Source organism: Tamandua tetradactyla, chromosome 11, assembly GCF_023851605.1.
Source record: "Tamandua tetradactyla isolate mTamTet1 chromosome 11, mTamTet1.pri, whole genome shotgun sequence".
Lineage (NCBI taxonomy): Eukaryota > Metazoa > Chordata > Mammalia > Pilosa > Myrmecophagidae > Tamandua > Tamandua tetradactyla.
The window spans coordinates 17,821,971-17,840,950 of NC_135337.1; the positions used below are offsets into that span (position 1 = coordinate 17,821,971).

General features: G+C 35.2%; 1 pseudogene; it reads left to right on the forward strand.

Annotated features, from left to right (window-relative positions):
• The first annotated feature begins 12,200 nt into the window (after positions 1 to 12,200).
• LOC143649078 (60 kDa heat shock protein, mitochondrial pseudogene) lies at positions 12,201 to 18,489 on the forward strand (annotated as a pseudogene).
• The last annotated feature ends 491 nt before the right edge of the window (positions 18,490 to 18,980 follow it).

An 18,980-nucleotide genomic window follows, 5' to 3' on the forward strand; every position in this document is an offset into this window, starting at 1 on the left:
CCATGATCTGTTATTCTGAAAGGTGTATTGGATGGTAGCCATGGGCAGTCTTTTATCTAGAAATCCATAGGGAGCCACTGTTTTCCATGTTTAGTCCAAAGGCTCCATGGGACGTAGTCAAGAGTAGTCAAGAATTCTAATGGGAACTCGGTTCCCAGAGAGACAAGAGGCAAGGTTGCTTCCTATGCTAATTCAAGGGCTTATTGTTTGGGATCCCCTTAGTGGAATGTGGCAGATTTATGAGTAATTTTATATATGGTGGAAATTTATATATTTCAATTTTATATATTGAAAGATGAGGGATATGTTGATGCCAGAACATGAAAAGACCAAGGATGGATGTGTATGGCTCAGTGTGTGTGGTGAACTTAATTGTAAAAATTGGTATTTTACTGCTGGTCTGTTGACCGTTATAGGACCATGTGATTTTCCAGGAACTTTAATGAATTCTCAGATCCTTGCATCTTATGTGGTATAATTGTCAAGCTTCTGCCCTGTTGTGTGAGTGTATCGATATCTTCCCAGAGGCCTTCCTGGGGTGTTCTCTCAGTAGAACATACTCAATGTAATGAGTAATGGGAAGCTCTAAGTCATATACCCATAGATCAGGCACCTTAGAAGGACTGTACATATAACCCATCTGCAGCCAGTGAAAATATATTGAGGCTTCTAAAATGTGAAGGCAAATTGTGGTTGAGGCAATATAGAAGTTGAGACAAATATAGAACATGTTAGCCAAATCAGCAATGACAAAGTAGTTGCTGACAGGCTCTCCATCAGCTCTACGATATTTGGAATGAGTGCTTTGACTGCGGGGGACCTGTACACTTAGGTTTCTATAATCAATACTTACTTGGCATTCATTAGTGGAAACTTTTAACAGGTTTTATGGGACTGTTGCAGGGACAGATGTTGGATATTATTACCCCTTTCTCTAATATATCTTGAATAATGGTTACAGGCCCACAGTACCTATTTGAGGTGATATTGAAGGATGGAAGATGCATGGATTCCTGGAATCTTCGTGAAATGATATTTTAATACTAATCCTGGAATGCCTTTTATCAGATGTTTACACAAGACAAAAATATTTCTGTCTTGTTTCAGATTATACAACTTTGGATATCCATTATTTATCAGTGAAATTAAACCTAAGTGATAGATTCCTATTCAAGAAAAAATAACAGAAGACACAATTTTAGTTAATTTTATTCTTCTTAAAATGAAGGATAAAATCTCTTCTCATCAGATTGATTTGGTTTGTAAAGTAGTACATGTAATGTCGTCAAGTAAAATTTTTCTTTCTCTTTCTGTTTCTTCCATATAGCAAAGGACTAAAAGATAACCTTTATTAAAGAGCAAGTTATTTAAGAAAATGTATATGATAGTGTTAAGCAATCATAGAGGAGATAAGATGCCAAGAATGTGAGAAAGTGAATTACAGAAAGGCATTGTAAATAGAATCTGTGTATAAGTTTAAATTTTGAAATGGTAAAACTTTAGAGCACTGCTTTTCTGATGTATTGAAAATGTGTCATTACAGGGGGTGCAAGGGTCATTCAGTGGTAGGATTCTCTCCTGCCATGTGGGAGACCTGGGTTCGATTCTTGGCCCTTGTACCACCACCCCCCCAAAAAAAAAGCAAATAAACAAACAAAAATTCAACAAATCATGCTGCAATAATGGGACACCAACATGGAAAAAGAATAAAATGTATGCTGCTATACAGCATACAAAAAAAGTGTTATTACATAACTTCTCATATCATAAAACAGATAATAGTAAAGTTCTTTGGTTGAAAGGCCTTGTTTTTTCACCTTACTCATCATCCAATAAATTATCCTGAGAATATCTCTTGGGATCAGTAGAATAATATGTTTCAAACACTAGGTAAAAGATTTGGTGGACCAATGTCAAAATGTTTTGAAAGTACCATTTCCTTAACATATGCTTTAGCTGTATTAGCCTAAGCCTGAAATCTATTTTGAATTTTAAGTAGTTAACATGAAACTGTCATTGAGACCATGTTACCTAGGGTATATCTTTAGGGGTATGAATCAACTGTTTGTAAATCCTGAGTTAATAAAGTCATGTCTCTGCATTTAAGAAGCACCCTGGCATAAATTTCACTTTTTCATCAAAGTCTGTGCTTATTGTTGTAAATGAGTCCACACACACAATTACCTGTGATTCAGGAAGGCAGCTGCAAATATATAATACCACTGATGCATCTGCAAGGCAAAAAGAATAAAGAAAAAAAAACAGATGCTATGACTTTTATTTAGACTCCTTTCAAAAAAAAGATGAGACCCAATAGGAAGAAAAGTCACTGGACAATTAATAAACATTACTTTTCATCTCACTGCTTTGCTTTTATTGCCTCATCCTTTATAGTTTTATGGGTTTGTTCTTGCTGCCCTAATCTTTCCCTCTTGCAATTTTGTGTTGATTTAGAATCAGTTTTCCTGTGACTTTTTTTAGGCTGGGGAGTTCTTTCTTAATAGAGTGCTTGCCTAGCATTTTCCCTGTATCCCTCACATCCCTATTGAAGCGTTGAAAAGTAGGTAATAAAGTTGAAATATGTTAGTGCAAAAATGAAGAAAAAGATTTGTCTTAGTATATTAAGAAGATTAAGCAATCGGTAAGAGGGTCTTAGACCATCTACGGTTTAGTATTTGCTTGTAGCCACATCTCTATAAAGGCGCTAGATGACAGCCCCTATCTAAGGTCAGGTACGCTCACTGCCAGGGAAAAGCATGAAAGAGATTTATTAGGCAGCAATGTGCACCTATGCATTTTATCTTCCTCCAGTAAAAATACCTAGGAGATGCTTGAAGCAGTGTTTAAAAGGAATCCTAATGAATTATAAATAATGATAAATTTGATTTGACTTCAAAGTGATGGGCTTCTTACACTTAACAATTTTACTATGGTGTAAACTTTTTATTCCCCAGCCCTTTTAAGTTTGCATATAGGATGCATTATGCAAAACTGGAATTTAAGGGAGTCAATCAAAACAAAGAATAAATAGAGTAAAATATACAAATATAGAACAGTTATACTGTGTACACAGGTACACGTATACGTATTCACTAATTTATATGGGTGGACTTGCTATTACATATCAAATATATCAATCTTTGAACTAAAGCATAAAATACAGATTTTTAGTTTTTACTTAAAGAAAATACAGGTGTTATAAAAATCTGGACATATTTATCTTCAGAAAACTATAAATATCTATATGTTCTGGCTTACCCAGTTTTGAACTTGGGTGTCTGAAGTATATGACCTGAAATAATAAATATATCAATATATATTCATGGAGCATATATCCTTCTTCACATTTCTCTAGGAATTAAAAAGGAAGTTTGTATATATAAATCATTATAATATTCAGTATATTATTATAAATAATCATATTATATTATTAATATAATTCAGGATTGACAGTAATTAGCCCTTTCTGCCACAAGGATCTAGGGAAAGTTAATTTAAAAAAGAAGCATTTTCCTTGGCAGCACTTAGTAAATCTAATAAAAGTAACATGTATTATTCAATATCTGTCATGAACATTATATGTAAAGTGTAATTTACTTTCATAATAACTCTTATTTCTGCTATTTATATTTGTCTGAGCTTGAGTGAATTTTGAATTTTTCATAGCATTTAACATCCTTATAGGGGAAGTAAGAATGATGACATTGCCCCTCTCCACATGGTGTTTTCAAATAATAAATAATTGAGTGAAAACTCCTAACTCAATCCCTCATAAACTGTATGGCTGCCCCATATGCTTTCCAAGTAATACTTTATCAGTTTAATCTTAGTAACAATAATTTTTGGTTGTTATATGATTGCCATTTTCATTTCTTGAACAGTAAACAAATAATTTCTAGCAACAAGTATCCCTTATTGAAAGAAAAGGGAATCTGAAATACTATTCTTTAAAATTATTCCGTTTATTAACTAAATAATATATTGATTATTTACTAATATCTTACTAATTAATATCAATACTGAATTATCTTTATGCAGTGCCTATTATAGGCTAAGGATTGTAGTAAACCCTTTTTATTCAATATCTTATTCGAGCCTTATAACATTACTCCACTGTTATATTTAATACACTAGTTTATTAATCAGGGCACTGAAATTCAGTATCATGCATAGCTTAGCAAGTGGCAGAGTTAGAGTTCAAATACAGGCCCTCCTGTCTAAAAAGGTTTTTTCCAGCATATGGTACTGTGTGTTTTATGGAAGTCACTTAACATCTCTGTTTTTGTGGTTGTTGTTGATGGCAAAATGGGATCAGTCTTGACCTGCATTGCCATAGTGGTTTTAATAATTCTGAGAGTCAGTTGACATGTTGCCATAGGGCTTTCCAAAATATACAGCACTTTAAAATACAAGTATTCTTTTTCGTAATTACTCTCTATCTAAAATAGTTTAAAATCTCTTCATTAATATAAGAAAATTCCCTCTTTTGGACTGTATAAATCATTTTCAAGGTCTTTTCAGCAATGTATTTTGTTCTGCAAAGGTTCTCATTAAAGAACTAAATGATACCTGAGGAGAAATTGTAATGTGGAAGTCATTCTGAAAGATTAAAAAAAAATGACAAACTAAATTTTAAAATACTTTTCAATTCTTTGCTCCTTTTATAAAATCATTCATCCAATAAAGCTAAAATTTAATATTAAATTAACTTAATTCTAAGAGTAAATTATCCTGACCGGTCTTTGAAGGTTTGATTGAATAGAGAATATTCTGTAGTAATGAGATGGGGAGGCATCCAGTTATGTGCCAGTGGCAGGAATTTCCTTCTCTGCCTACCTTCTTTGACCTATATTTATTGGAAATTTATTTGGTTTCTTTGGTGTTGCTTCTACTTCCAAACACCATTAGGTTTCTCTACACTGTCAAGTTCTGGGGTCATAGGATCCCAGGAACTGAGAGGAGGAAACACCTTCCCAAATGTTTTAATGGCCCTGTTTTGTTAGACATTGATGATCATTTTTAACTTTGGGATAAAATGTAATCAGAAAACATATGCCATTTCCCATTTCCTGAATTTTAACTTTTCCCTACTTGTAGAATTACAGTACAAATATTCAAAATTGCATTTGAATCTTTGAATAAACTCTTTGTGCTTTACATATATCTTTGGCATATATGAAATGACTCATGACCAGATTGATTGAACAAATTTTCCCCATACAGGAATTGGCTATGTTATTTTTAAAAATTCAGTTTTAAAATAACTTAAAAAGAAAAAACCACGTCTAAAATTTGGCACAAATTTTGCACAAGCACAAATTGGTGGCAAGGCTTGAGAAAAATAAGGATTTCAGTTCTTATCCGGTGACCACACAATTTGGGTAGGCTGATGGACCTCAGCCAATGCTCATTAAAAAGTGCAATACCCATGATGTGTTAGAAAAAATGAGTGATGCCATACTTTTCCCATCTATCCCCAGGATAAAATGAGGGATATGCCATTGGTTCCACTAGAAGCATGTGGTACAAAAGCTAAGGAGTGAATAAAATTCACATTCTTACTTCGTGGCTCTCAAATTTTTTGAGTGATAAGAAAAACATTAGATCCTGGGCTTAAGCCAACTGTTTCATTCTGCTTGCTCTTGATATAGTTCAGAGACTGTCCTTTTAAAGAGAAAAGGTTGTGGGCTTGAAAACCAATAGCACATGTGGATATCTTAACTATTGGCAAGGCCTGCCTTACTCTATTGTGCTAATTACTCAACTATGCAAGGAACCGACCTTCATGCACACTAAATGTGGGATGGTGCGGTGGGAGGGGGTGTGTGGGTAAAACATGTCTGACATATCAACTCCAGGTTTAAGCTTCCCTGGTTAACCCCCATTTAAGAAATGGGGTTTAAATATATGATGCAATTGTAATATGTTTTTGTATTGCTTATAGGCTGTAATTATTTCTAGGTCTGCAAATAAAAGATCTCATTCTTATATAGGGTTCAATAAGGGAGAAAATGGGCTTGCTTCAAAATTATCGCTACTCATTTTAGAGTTTGAATCAGAGCAAATCTCAATCTGGCCATTTTTCATTTGAAATAGAGAAGAATATTTCAAATGAATTCCCTTTACAATAAACTATACTTTACTGTACATACAAGAATTTCAAATAAACTATTTCATTGCCGGTGATTATCCAAGAGTAAGAGTCTGCTTCTTCTACAGGAGATCCATTTAGAATCTTGACTCATTTGCAAACACACTAATGATATTGATCTACGAAAAATAATTATATGTATATATGTAGTGTAAGTTATATGCTAAAAACTCTATAATTATACAAACTCTATGCTTAGAAGTCAATGGAAGTTAATTAGAAGAGTATATTTTTCACTTTGGAAATAAGTAAATAAATTATCTGAGGCTTTATTTCTTAGGTTATGCTTTAATAATTAAAGTACTTTACAATTTTATTATTGAAAGATCCTCTAATTTAAATTTTTAGAGATAAGAAATTTAAGTTACCAACTAGCTCTAAAATAACGTAAAGTTCCATACCTATAAAATATGCAGATTCATAATTATCTGTGAGGGAAAATAGCTGCTGTGAAGGAAACACAGTGATACATTGTGTAAATTCTTTCAAAAGCATAAATTATTACATACTTACGTTATTTTAAATTTTATTAGACCTGTATGAACAAAATGCATTTCTGAGAAAAAGTGAATCATCACAGTGCAGAAAAGCAAGAATTATAAAATAAACAGATTTCTCTAGGTTTTTGAATATATTATTTTAGAATAGTCATTGATTCTTCCATCTGAGTTTTTCCTTTATTTATTAATTAATTTATTTTATTTTATTTTTTGCATGGGCAGACTCCGGTAATCAGACCCTGGTCTCCGGCATGACAAGTGAGAATTCTGCCACCGAGCCACTGTTGTCCACCCCTAGTTTTTCCTTTATTTTGATGCCAAAATAAAAATTTCCCAGCTGCCTTTGAACAACAATATTAGGAAGCATAAACAGAGTATTTTTATTTTATCTTACCACTTTTTCTTTTTCAAGAAAACTCACAACCATTCATTTAAATAACATTGGTTAACCATATTAAAATTTTGACAATTCATTTAGAACCAAGTTTGTTATTGAATATTTAACTCTGTTTATCCCCTATTGCATTTTGTAGATTTTTCCATGTTCCATAATTTTATATATGTTTTCAACTCTCAAAATACATTATGTTCATTATTTTATACAATCAATATTTCTTTAGATTTAACTCCATATTTAACTTTCCTTTCTGCACCTATATGCTTCCTTCTTGGATCCTTTTCCTTCTGCCTTAGTGTAATTCTGCTACTGATGGCTGCATCCTGACTTTGTTGGTAATACAATGATAGACTGGCAATTATTTTCTCCCATCTCCATTTTCTGGTTTCCATTTTTTTCTAGTGTTGAAATATGTTATTCTTAGTATTTCAAACGTCTTTCATCCATGAAAATGTACCATTTTTTACAATTTTACCTCCTTCTCTTTTTTTTAAAGCTGTGTGGCTACAGTATACCATTTTTGCTTTTTAGTTTTAATTCTTAGTGTTAGTAGTGAATTTTATACCTGTGACTTGACCTTTTTCATCAATTTGAGAAATTCTCATCTGTTATCTCTGAATATTCCTTCTGACCATTCTCTTTCTCCTCTCCCCCTAGGATTCCAATTACACATTTCTTATGTGCTTTCCTCATATTCCATATTTCTAACATCACTTAAGCATCTTTCATATTTTTGTCTTTTTGTTGCAATGTGGATATTTTTCTTTGACTAATTTTCCAGTTCAATCATTGATCTCTTCAAAGATTTCCAATCTGCTATTCATTAATTTGCTAATTTTTAATTTCAGTCATTTCATTTTAAGTTCCAGAAATTCCATTTTTTGTGTAAAAATAATCATTTTAAACAACATTTATAGAATTGCTTCTTATTTCTGAAAATGACATAATCAATTACGAAGCTCCATATTCTGATCTATTGGTTTGTACACTATTCTTATGCTATTATAATGCCCCAATATTTTAATTTCAATATCATTATTTAAATGACAAGGACAACAAAAACAACTATGATAACTAAGTATCTTGTATTTTTTCTTTGGGAATGATCTGACAATACTTTTGCTTTGGATTATCCATTGAAATTTTAGAAGCACTAGTCAAACTCGATTTTACCCTATAAGAACAAATGAAGTCAAAGAAATTCAAACCAGAATTTGTTTTGGGTATCATCCTTAGCAAAATACATTATGAAATACGTTATCAATAAGAGTGTGTGTGATGATTAGGTCCTGATGCCAATTTGGCCAAATGATTATGCCCAGTTGTCTGGTCAACCAAGCACTGGCCTGACCATTGCTAGAAGGATATTTCATGTTTGGTTGATAAACAAGAAGGTTGTTGTATTAATCAGTCAATTGATTGCATGTTGTGGTTGATTACATCTGCAACCAACTAAGGCATATCTCCCACAATGAGATAATCCAAACAGTTGAAGGTTTTAAGGAAGAAGAGAGGCTCTTTCACTGCTTCTTCAGCCAGCAAGCCTCTCTTGTGGAGTTTATCCAGACCCTTCACTGGAGCCACCAGCTTCACAGCCTGCCCTATGGATTTTGTACTCTTCCATTCCCACAGCTGCATAAGACACCTTTATAAATCTCATATTTGTATCTCTCTCTTGTTGGTTCTGTTTCTCTGGAGAACCTCTGCTAATACAGCTTGATATCAGGAGTGATTCTTGAAAAACAGAATCTTAGAAATGGGTTTTTACAATTGATTTTCTACTCTGACTAGACTCAGAATTCACTAATGATTCTGTTTACAATAATCAAGATTAGGACTGACGGTCCGTGGGGTGAGTTGACAAGAGAGATACTCAAAATATCACAATTAGATTGTGTGAGTGGTACATTTCTATGAGGGAAGGCACTGAGGTATACTGTTTTGACAACTTAATGGAGTTTTGTGGAATTAAGAATTATAATTATGTTGGCTGGTTGCTGTTAGACACAATGGATAAATCAATGAGGGAGAGGAATGAGTTAAAGGCTTCATATTTGCACCTTAAGTGCCATATGAATGATATAAAAGTTTCCATGTGTGCCCTGGAAGAAAATCTTATTTTCTCTGGTAATAGACTTGAGATCTCTGAAAACCAGATATAAAGTTTCACTGTGCAAGTAGCAGATTTACAATGTAAACTAAAATCTCAATCTTGCAGGGTGTCTGCTGTTAAAGTAAGAAATTTGATTGGAGAAGAATGGAATCCTGAATTGTGAGTTGGTGATATATCACTTGATAACGATTGTGATGGGGAGACAGGATCCCTGGAATCTGCTGAATCTTTGCTAGATAGACCTGTAATGGACTGCCCTGAGGAAAGAGCTTTCTGACCTCCAGCCTGGCTTGAGGAAACAGCTTCCTAGCTTCCAGTCTCTTCCAAGGAGTGTGCCATCCAAATTCCAGCTAATGAGATTAACCTTTCACTGCCTGCTAACTGCAATCACCTCCCTTTGGGAAATAGCCCTCATTCCTCTGTCTGGAGCAACTAGTGATGTTTTACCAGATGTAACTGCAATGGAATGCCATGAGGTAATTGGCTTAAAAATTTCTGTTTCTTTTCATGTCTCACCTCCACTACCCCTCTTTTCTTCAAGACCTTTAAGTAGACTAAAGTCACAACAGACCTTGAAATGTGAAGTAAAAAGTGTGACACATGAGGAGGTATGCTATACTTCAAATGAACTGCATGAGTTCTTCAATCCATAAAGACAGAAATCAGGGAGGTATGTGTAGGAATGGATATTAAGGGTGTGAGCTAATGGTGGAAGGAGTATAAAGTTAGATTATGCTGGATTTATTGATTTGACCCACTAAGCAGAGATTCTGCATTTAATGTTGTAGCTGGAGGGACTAGAAAGGACATTAACAGTTTGTTTGAATGGTTGGCTGAACATCCAAAATCAGCTAACATTACCTGGGGCTGAAATGCCAGAAGTACCCCGGTATAATATAGATGAGGGGATCCAGAGGCTTAGAGAGATGGGAATGTTAAGGTGGATTTACCACGGAAGACGAGCTTAAACACCCCAGGAATGCAAGAGGACACATTTTTCACCAGAACCTTGAGAAACAGATTTGTGAGACTAGCTTCATCATCTCTGAAGAGCTCTATATCGATCTGTCTCCATAGGTCAGATATTACTGTGGGAACTCCTGTCACTGAGCTGGAATCCTTAAACACAATGGGTGTGATCAGATCTCAAGTTGTCAGATGTCATGTGATGACCATCATTCACCATAGACAAGGCAGACATGACCACCAATAATGGACAGTAGACTCTAAGCAGGAGTCAAAATAATCTTACACTCATAGGCTTATAGTGTTGGCTAGTAGATCATGGGGTACCTAGAAGTAAAATAGACAGGAAGGCTCCTAAATTCTTGTTTGAGCTATATAAGCAAAAGAATGCAAGTGAACAGAAGTCTAATTTTAATTACAAAAACAGGAAGTCATGACTCCTTAATCAATTCCCAGATTTGAGACAATTTACTGACCCAGAGTCCCTTGAATGGCAGGACTGGCACGTACACTTGGGGAAGACCCTTTTACAAAGTCCAAAATTTGCATTGGTAACTGTCATGGTTAAGTTCATGGTTAAGTTGATGAAGTGGTTGTACCTGTTTGTCTGATTGGACAAGTGCTGGCCTGTCTGTTGCAATGAGGACATTTCATAGAATTAAATCATGATCATGTCAGCTACATTCACAGCTGATTCCATTTGTAATCAGCCAAGGGGAGTGTCTTCTGCAATAAGTGATGCTTAATCTAATCACTGGAAACCATTTAAAGAGGATTCAGAAGAGATAGGTTCTTCCTGCCTCAGCTGGTAAGCCTCTTCTGTGGAGTTCGTCCAGACCCTCCATCGGAGTCCTCGGCTTCACAGCCTGCCCTGCGGATTTTGGACTATTTGTTCCCGTGGTCACGTGAGACACTTTTATAAATTTTATATTTGCGAGTGTTCCCTGTTGATTCTATTTCTGAGAACCCTAAGTAATACAGTAACCTTCCTCCCAACCTTCCCTAAGGAGACCTATGACATTTTACCAGTGTGACTGTGGACTAGGGAAAAGGAAATGATCAGATATTTTGAGGATTATTAGACATGGGTTTAGAAGTGACACTAATTCCAGGAGACCCAAAACATCACTCTGGTCCACCAGTCAGAGTAGGGGCTTATGGAGATCAAGTGATAGATGGAGTTTTAGCTCAAGTCTGTCTCACAGTGGGTCCAATGGGTCTCTGGACCTGTTCTGTGGTCATTTCCCCAGTTCCAGACTGCATAATTGGAACTGGAAGACTCAGAAACTGGCTGAATCCTCACACTGGTTCTCTGACTCATGGACTGAGAGCTAGTATGGTAGGAAAGGTCAAGAGGAAGCCACTAGAACTGTCCCACCTAGAGAAATAGTGAATCAGGAACAATGTTTTATTCCTGCAGGGATTGAAAAGATTAATGCCTCTCTTAAGGACTTGAAAGATGCAGTGTTGCTCATTCCCAACACATTGCCATTCACCTCTCCTATTTGGCCTGGCCTGTGCAGAAAACAGATGGGTCTTGGAGGATGACAGTGGATTATCATAAACTAAACTGTGTGGTAACTCCAATTGCAGCTGCTGTTCCAGATGTGGTATCATTGCTTGAAAAAATCAACACATTCCCTGGAACTTGGTAGGCAGGAATTGATCTGGCAAATGCTTTTAGCCCAACAGTTGTCAGTAAGGACCACCAAAAGCAATTTGCATTCAGCTGGCAAGGCCAGCAGTGTACCATCACTGTCCTGCCTCAGGGGTACATCAATTCTCCAGCTCTACATCACAATCTTGTCTCTAGGGGTCTTAATCATTTTTCCCTCCCACATGACACCACACTGGTCCATTATATTAATGACATCATTCTGATTGGACCTAGTGAGCAAGAAGTAGCAACTACTCTGGACTAAGTATGGCATTTGTGGGTCAAGGATGGGATCTAAATCTAACAAAAATACAGGGGCCTTCTACCTCAGTGAAATTTCTATGTGTCTAGTGGTGTAGGGCATATTGAGATATTCCTTCCATTGTGAAGGTTACGCTGTTGTTCTGAATCCACCTATGACCAAAAAAGAGGCAGAATGCTTAGCTGACCTCTTTGGATTTGGGGGACAAAATAATCCTCATTTGGGTGTGTTACTCTGGCCCATCTACCAAATGAACAAAAAGCTGCCAGTTTTGAGTGGAGACCAGAGAAGAGGAGGTTCTGCTGTGCAAGCTGGTCTGCCACTAGGACCGTATGATCCAGCAGATCCAATAGTGTTGGAAGTGGCAAATGGGAAAGCTGTGTTGAGCATTTGGTAGGCCCCTCTAAGAAAATCAAAATGCAGACTTTTAAGATTTTGGAGCAAGCCTTATCTTCCATTATAATTACTCTCCTTTTGAGAAACAGCTTTGAGCTTGCTACTGGGCCTCAGTAGAGACTCATTATTTAACCATGGGCCATCAAGTTACCATGAGATCTGAATTACCTATCATGAGTTGGGTATTGTCTGTCCCACCAAGCCATAAAGCTCAGCATGCCAAGAAGTACTCCATCATAAAATGGAAATAGTGTATTAGAGATACAGTTTGAGCATGTCCTGAAAGTACAAGTAAGTTACATGAGGAAGTGGCTCAAATGCCCATGGTCCCCACTCCTGCCACATTACATTCTGTTTCCCAGACCAGAGCTACGGCCTCTTGGGGAGTTTCTTATAGTCAGTTGACGGAGGAAAAGAAAACTTGGGCCTGGTTTACAGGTGGTTCTGCACAATATGCTGGTACCACCGGGAAGTGGACAGTTGACAATCCCATTATGAGATGACCTTAAAGCAGAGTGGTGAGTCAAAATTCTTGCAGTTGACAGAACTTTGAATAGTGCAATTGGTTCTTCATTTTGCTTAGAGGAAGAGCTGTGACTGATTACGTCTATGATCAGCTAAGGCATGCTCCAACAATAAGATAATCCAATCAGACATAGGTTTTTAAGGAAGAAGAGACTCTTTCACTGCTTCTTCAGCTAACAGGCCTTTCCTGTGGAGTTCATCCAGACCTTTCATCGGAACTATGGCTTAACAGCCTACCTTATGGATTTCAGACTCTTCTACTCCCACAGTTGCATGAGACACCTTTATAAATCTCATATTTATGGAACTCTTCTGTTGGTTCTGTTTCTCTAGAGGACCCTGGCTAACATAGTCTGTGCTTAGATAACAAGGTGTGTATTAGTGTAAATACTCCTTTTCATGTTACATTGGAAAAATATTAAAACTGATCATTTTTAAACATAGAATTAATTTCAGTTCTGTTTTGTGTATTTGTGTATTGTGTAGTTCTGTATGTTATGTAGTATTGATAATAAAAATGATTAAATTTGTAATAAATTGAAATTTATTACACTATAATATATATATATTTTTTTACTATAATTTTATTCACTATTATTTAAAAGGAGATGGTATTTATAGATGGTATCTATAAATAAGACAAATCCCATGTACTTTTGAAAATACATGATTAAAGGTGTGGTACTGTATTTTATGGCAGGGGTCAGTTACAAGCTCTACTTGGTGTGCATGTAACTCTTTTTGTATACTCATTTATTGGCTATTGGCCCCTCCTGGGTTCTCCTTAATGGAATTTCTGCCTTCTGCTTCATCACAGCCCTTTATCACATTCTCATCATATTTGTAATTTATCCAGTATTTCGAATCTCTGATATTTTGGGTTTTCAAGAAAATATGGGAATATATAGCTATGTGCAAATGTTCAAAACAACACGCATTTTGAATTCTATGCTTTTCTGTCTTCTATTGCAGTTTATATGAAGAATTAGTTTCTGTTATATGTAATTCTCAAAAACAAAGGAACACTCATCAGTTTCATCATTTGGAGACAGGTTTGCTGGTGTTTGGTTTTCCACAAGGACAAGTTGGCAATTTTGCTACCATCAAGTTCTTAGCAATGAGAAAAGAAGCTTATTTACATATTACTATGCACATAATTGGGAATTTGGGTATGCAAATTGAACACTCCACATTCTGGCCTTGTTTCTGGATTTACATTCACCTAATTGCCGTGAACAATTTTGAAAGATTGAAAAAATGAGCTGTTCCTTTTACAACCAACAAACAAATATACAATAAAATTTCCCTATTAGTGTGTAAAAAAAGCTGCATTCATCTGGTAAAAAATACTTTAAAACATAAGGTCTAGGTGAATAGAGAATATGAAAGTTGCATCTTTTTAAGTCTTAAGCTTTCTCTTTTTGTGTGTACATAATTTGACTTTTTCTCTATTTCACCTTTTTATGCCATGAATCAGTTTGCATTTATCAATCTTTTTTTTTAAACATGACACTAGTTAACTGAAAGATGTCAAATAAACTAAGCTTTATAATTGAAACTGTGTTTACAAATGGACGTATTATTTAATAAAAGGTTGAAAAAGTGATGTTATCACTATGCTAGTTACATGTGGTTACAAGATAAAAGCTCACAGACTTTCATATTCTTTCAAAAGATCAATTTTAACATTAAATAGCAATACCAGGACTCTGAACATTCTTTATAAAATTAAGAAAATATATAAGTTGTATATATAAGAAAAGAAGGCAACACTTTACATGCATTAAATTCATAGATTTTTCTTTTTAAGTAAATGATCTCAGAGTAATCTCAAGACAATTATGTTCTATTTAGGATTCTGCTTTTGGTAACCTTGGAGAATAAATTTAGCACAAACACTAAACTTGGAATAGCAAATAGGCCAGACCTAAATTTGCGGCACTACTATGAGGTAATATGGACAAAAGATAACTTTCTAAATTATATGAAGAATTTATAATTTGCTAAAAGTATATTAGCTCCAATGGATAACAAAATAGATAACCTCAGTTGCTTACAATTTTTCCATTAAATAAGAATAATATTAGTGTTCTCTACCACTAGACTGCAAAGTGAGAGTAGTCATTGGCAGTAACTTTTGTCCACATATTTAAACCTTAGATAAATAAATTTAATGCCTAAACATACTATAGTATTTTATCTTGAATATTTGAGATAGAAGAAATTTGTTTTCTTTTATTAGGACTTTAGAATGATTATGAACATATGACTACATTTTCAATTAATGCTATTTAAAAAGCAACAACAAAGAAACATAGTGAATCAATTTCTGAATATCTCTGTGGTACAAGAACATTCTCCATGTGGGGAAATGGTTAATAGAGGTTTATACCTCACAGAGTTAAATATAAAAATAATAAGGCTGGGTATACATTCTCTCATTTGCCTTTTCCTCACATGGTTTGTGACTTAATTCAGCATGCATTGATTTTAACAGACTAAAACTGCAGGATTTATATATTGATTGAAAGAGATTAAATTCAGGAAAAGAGAATACTTTAAAGAAATTAAGAAAATAATTAGAGTTGTGTTTTTAGAATTTAATGTGTCAGTATAGAGCAGAAGTGATTTGTGTAGTTAGAAATTAGAGATAAGTTTTTTTTTTTTTATAATCCTGATAAATTCAAAAACTTCATAGGACAGATGGGAATACAAAGAAAGAAACTGGGGTCTATAATATTTTGGAAGATTGGCTCAAGAAAACGAAGAGAAATGTACTGCCACTAACAGAAAAAAATGGCCATCTTTAGGAAGCTGTAATTGGTGAGTAGACTATATCATGCTCTTAGACATATAGAATTAATGGCAAGTTATGGAGATGATACAATAAATGAAAGACATTCAAGAAATCTTGATTCTAATGTATAACTGTTCTGTTTAGTTTTTAACTAACTTCCTTTTTTAAGCATTTCTTGTCACCTCATCAGCTTCAATCTTGATGGAAGTAACCATCAAATCTCACTATGATCACTAAAACATTTGACTATCTTACTGTCTTATTCGCATCTACCTTTGCCCTTTACAGTTTTTAACACAACGTTCTTAGTGTTTCTGTGAAATATGAGCCAACCACTGTGACTTCTTTATTTAAAACCTTCCAGTCCTCACCACAGCCCCCAAACCCAACATGTTCTACTTCCTGTCTTATTTTCTTTCTCACTCTTCCTATCTACTGGGCACTCTAAATTTTAAATCCCTTCTCTTTGAAAGTTTCCAATTTTCATCTGCTACATTTATTACTTAGAAGCATATCAGATATTTTGCTTATTTATCCTGCTAATTTTCAATCTCTCCTGGTAGAATTTGAACTTTTAGGTAAGGAATATTTTGTCCGTTTTGTTTGGCAATGTAGACCTATATCCTGTAACTGTGCCCAATGCATAATAGTTAGTAGGTAAATTATTGAATGAATGAAATAGATATTTGTTGTTATTTTAAAAGAAAAGATTAGAAGCATGTCAGGACAAAGAAGAACTGTCAAAAATAACCTAAATAGGGTTTTTGGAAAAAATTACATAATTGATATTAAAAACTTCAAGGGATAGTTGAAGAGTATTTTATATATGTTTCGCTTCCAGTAATGTGGTGGGATAGTTATTTGAACTGCAGCTGCAACTGAAAAACCTTAAAATTTTTGGTAAATATTGCAAAAGCATTGGAATGGCTTAGGGCAAGGACAGAGGGAGGAACAGAAACTCTTTGCCCTGTGCCCTCTGCACTCTATCTCTTACTGGCCACTGATGGCCTGCCTCTCTGTTCTGAGGCCTGGCCACTGCCCTGCAGAAAAACTTTAATTATCCACATTTTTTTGCCAGATAAGACCAGTGTTCAGGGCTTTGGTTCCTTATTTAACTTGGACTTATGCCAAAGATGTAAAATTCAGTGCAGACGCCTGATCCTTAATGCTTCAAGGTATAAACCTTCCAGCCCATCCTGCAGGGAAAAAAGGGAAGAAAAATGACTATTGAACAGGGTTGGGGAAGTTCCAAAGTAACAAAAGATGGTGTGACTGTTGCAAAGACAAGTTATTTAAAGGATAAATATAAAACATTGGCACTAAACTTTCTCAAGATATTGCCAATAACACACAAAAAAGACTGGGTATGGTACCACTTCTGCTACTGTACTGGCAGGCTCTATTGCCAGTGAAGGCTTGGAGAAGATTAACAAAGATGCTAACCCAGTGGAAACCAATAGAGATGTGACGTTAGTAGTTGATGCTGTAATTGTGGAACTTAAGAAACAGTGGAAACCTGTGACAACCCTTGAAGAGATTGCTCACTCACATTGCTACAATTTCTGCAGATGGAGACAAAGAAATTGGCAACATCACTTCTGATGCAATGAAAGAGGTTGGAGGAAAGGTTGTCATCACAGTAAAGGTTGGGATAACATTGAATGATGAATTAGAAGTTTTTGAAGGCATGAAGTTTGATTGGGGTTATATTTCTCCATACTTTGTCAATACGTCAAAAGGTTAAAAATGTGAATTCCAGGATGCCTGTGTTCTGTTGAGTGAAAAAATTTTTCTAGCATCCAATCCATTGTACCTGCTCTTGAAATTACCAGTGCTCATTGTAAGCCTTTGAGTATAATAGTTCAAGATGTTGGTTGAGAAGCCCTGAGTATGCTAGCTTTACATAGGCTGAAAGCTGATTCTCAGTTTGTAGCAGTCAAAGCTCCAGGTTTTGGCGATAATAGAAAAAGCCAACTTAAAGACATGGCTATTGCTACTGGTGGTCCAGTGTTTATAGAAGAGAGATCAACCTTAAACATTGATGATATTCAACCTCATGACTTGTGAAAAGTTGGAGAGGTCGTAGTGACCAAAGATGATACCATGCTCTTGAAAGGAAAAGGTGACAAGACTCAAATTGAAAACATATTAAAGAAATAATTGAGCAGTTTGATGTCACAACTAGTGAATATGAAACAGAAAAGCTAAATGAATGTCTAGCAAAACTTTCAGGGAGAATAGCTGTGCTGAAGGTTGGCAGAACAAGTGACTGGACGTGAATGAAAAGAAAGTTACAGATGCACTGAATGCAGGAGCTGCTGTTGAAGAAGGCATTGTTCTGGCAGGTGGTTGTGCTTGGACTCATTAAATCCAAATAATGAAGATCATAAAAAATGGTGTAGAAATTATTAAAATAACACTCGAAATTCCTGCAATGACCATTGCTAAGAATGCAGGTTTTGAAGGATCATTGGTAGTTGAGAAAATTATGCAAAATTCCTCAAAAGTTGGCTATGATGCTATGCTCGGAAATTTTGTAATTATGGTGGAAAAAAGAATTATTGAGCCCACTAAGGTGACAAGAACTGCTTTAGGGAATGCTGCAGAGGTGACCTCTCTGTTAACCACACCAGAAGCTGTAATCCCAGAAATTCCTATAGAAGAGAAGGACCCTGCAGTGGGTGAAGTGGGCAGAATGGGTGGTATGGGTGGTGGCAAGTTCTAACTCCTACAATAGTGCTCTACCATGATTAAGGCACTGTGATGGGAAGCTCAAGGCAGTGTTTCTCACTAATAACTTACGAAAGTCATTTAAAGAAAATGACAGATGAAAAAGCTGGCTGATATAAGAAAATCGCTATAACCGTCAGCTACTGGTTTCAGTTGACAATATATAATGGTTTATTGCTGTCATTGTCCATGCCTACAGATAATTTATTTTGTATTTTTTGAGTAAAAAGACATTTGTACCTTCCGGATATGGGGGACAAGAGCCACGCACTGGTGTACTGCTTTCAATTTAAATTACGGAGGCATTTTTATTGATTCTGTTAAAATCAGGATTTTAGTGCTTGCCATTACTACATGAGAAGTTAAGAAGCAGCCTGTCTGAGGAGAGTAAGAATATTTCAAGACATGATATAGATTATGTGCTCAGAATCTAAAATACATTCTTAATAAAAATAGGAACTGAAAATTCTATTCACTATTTGACAG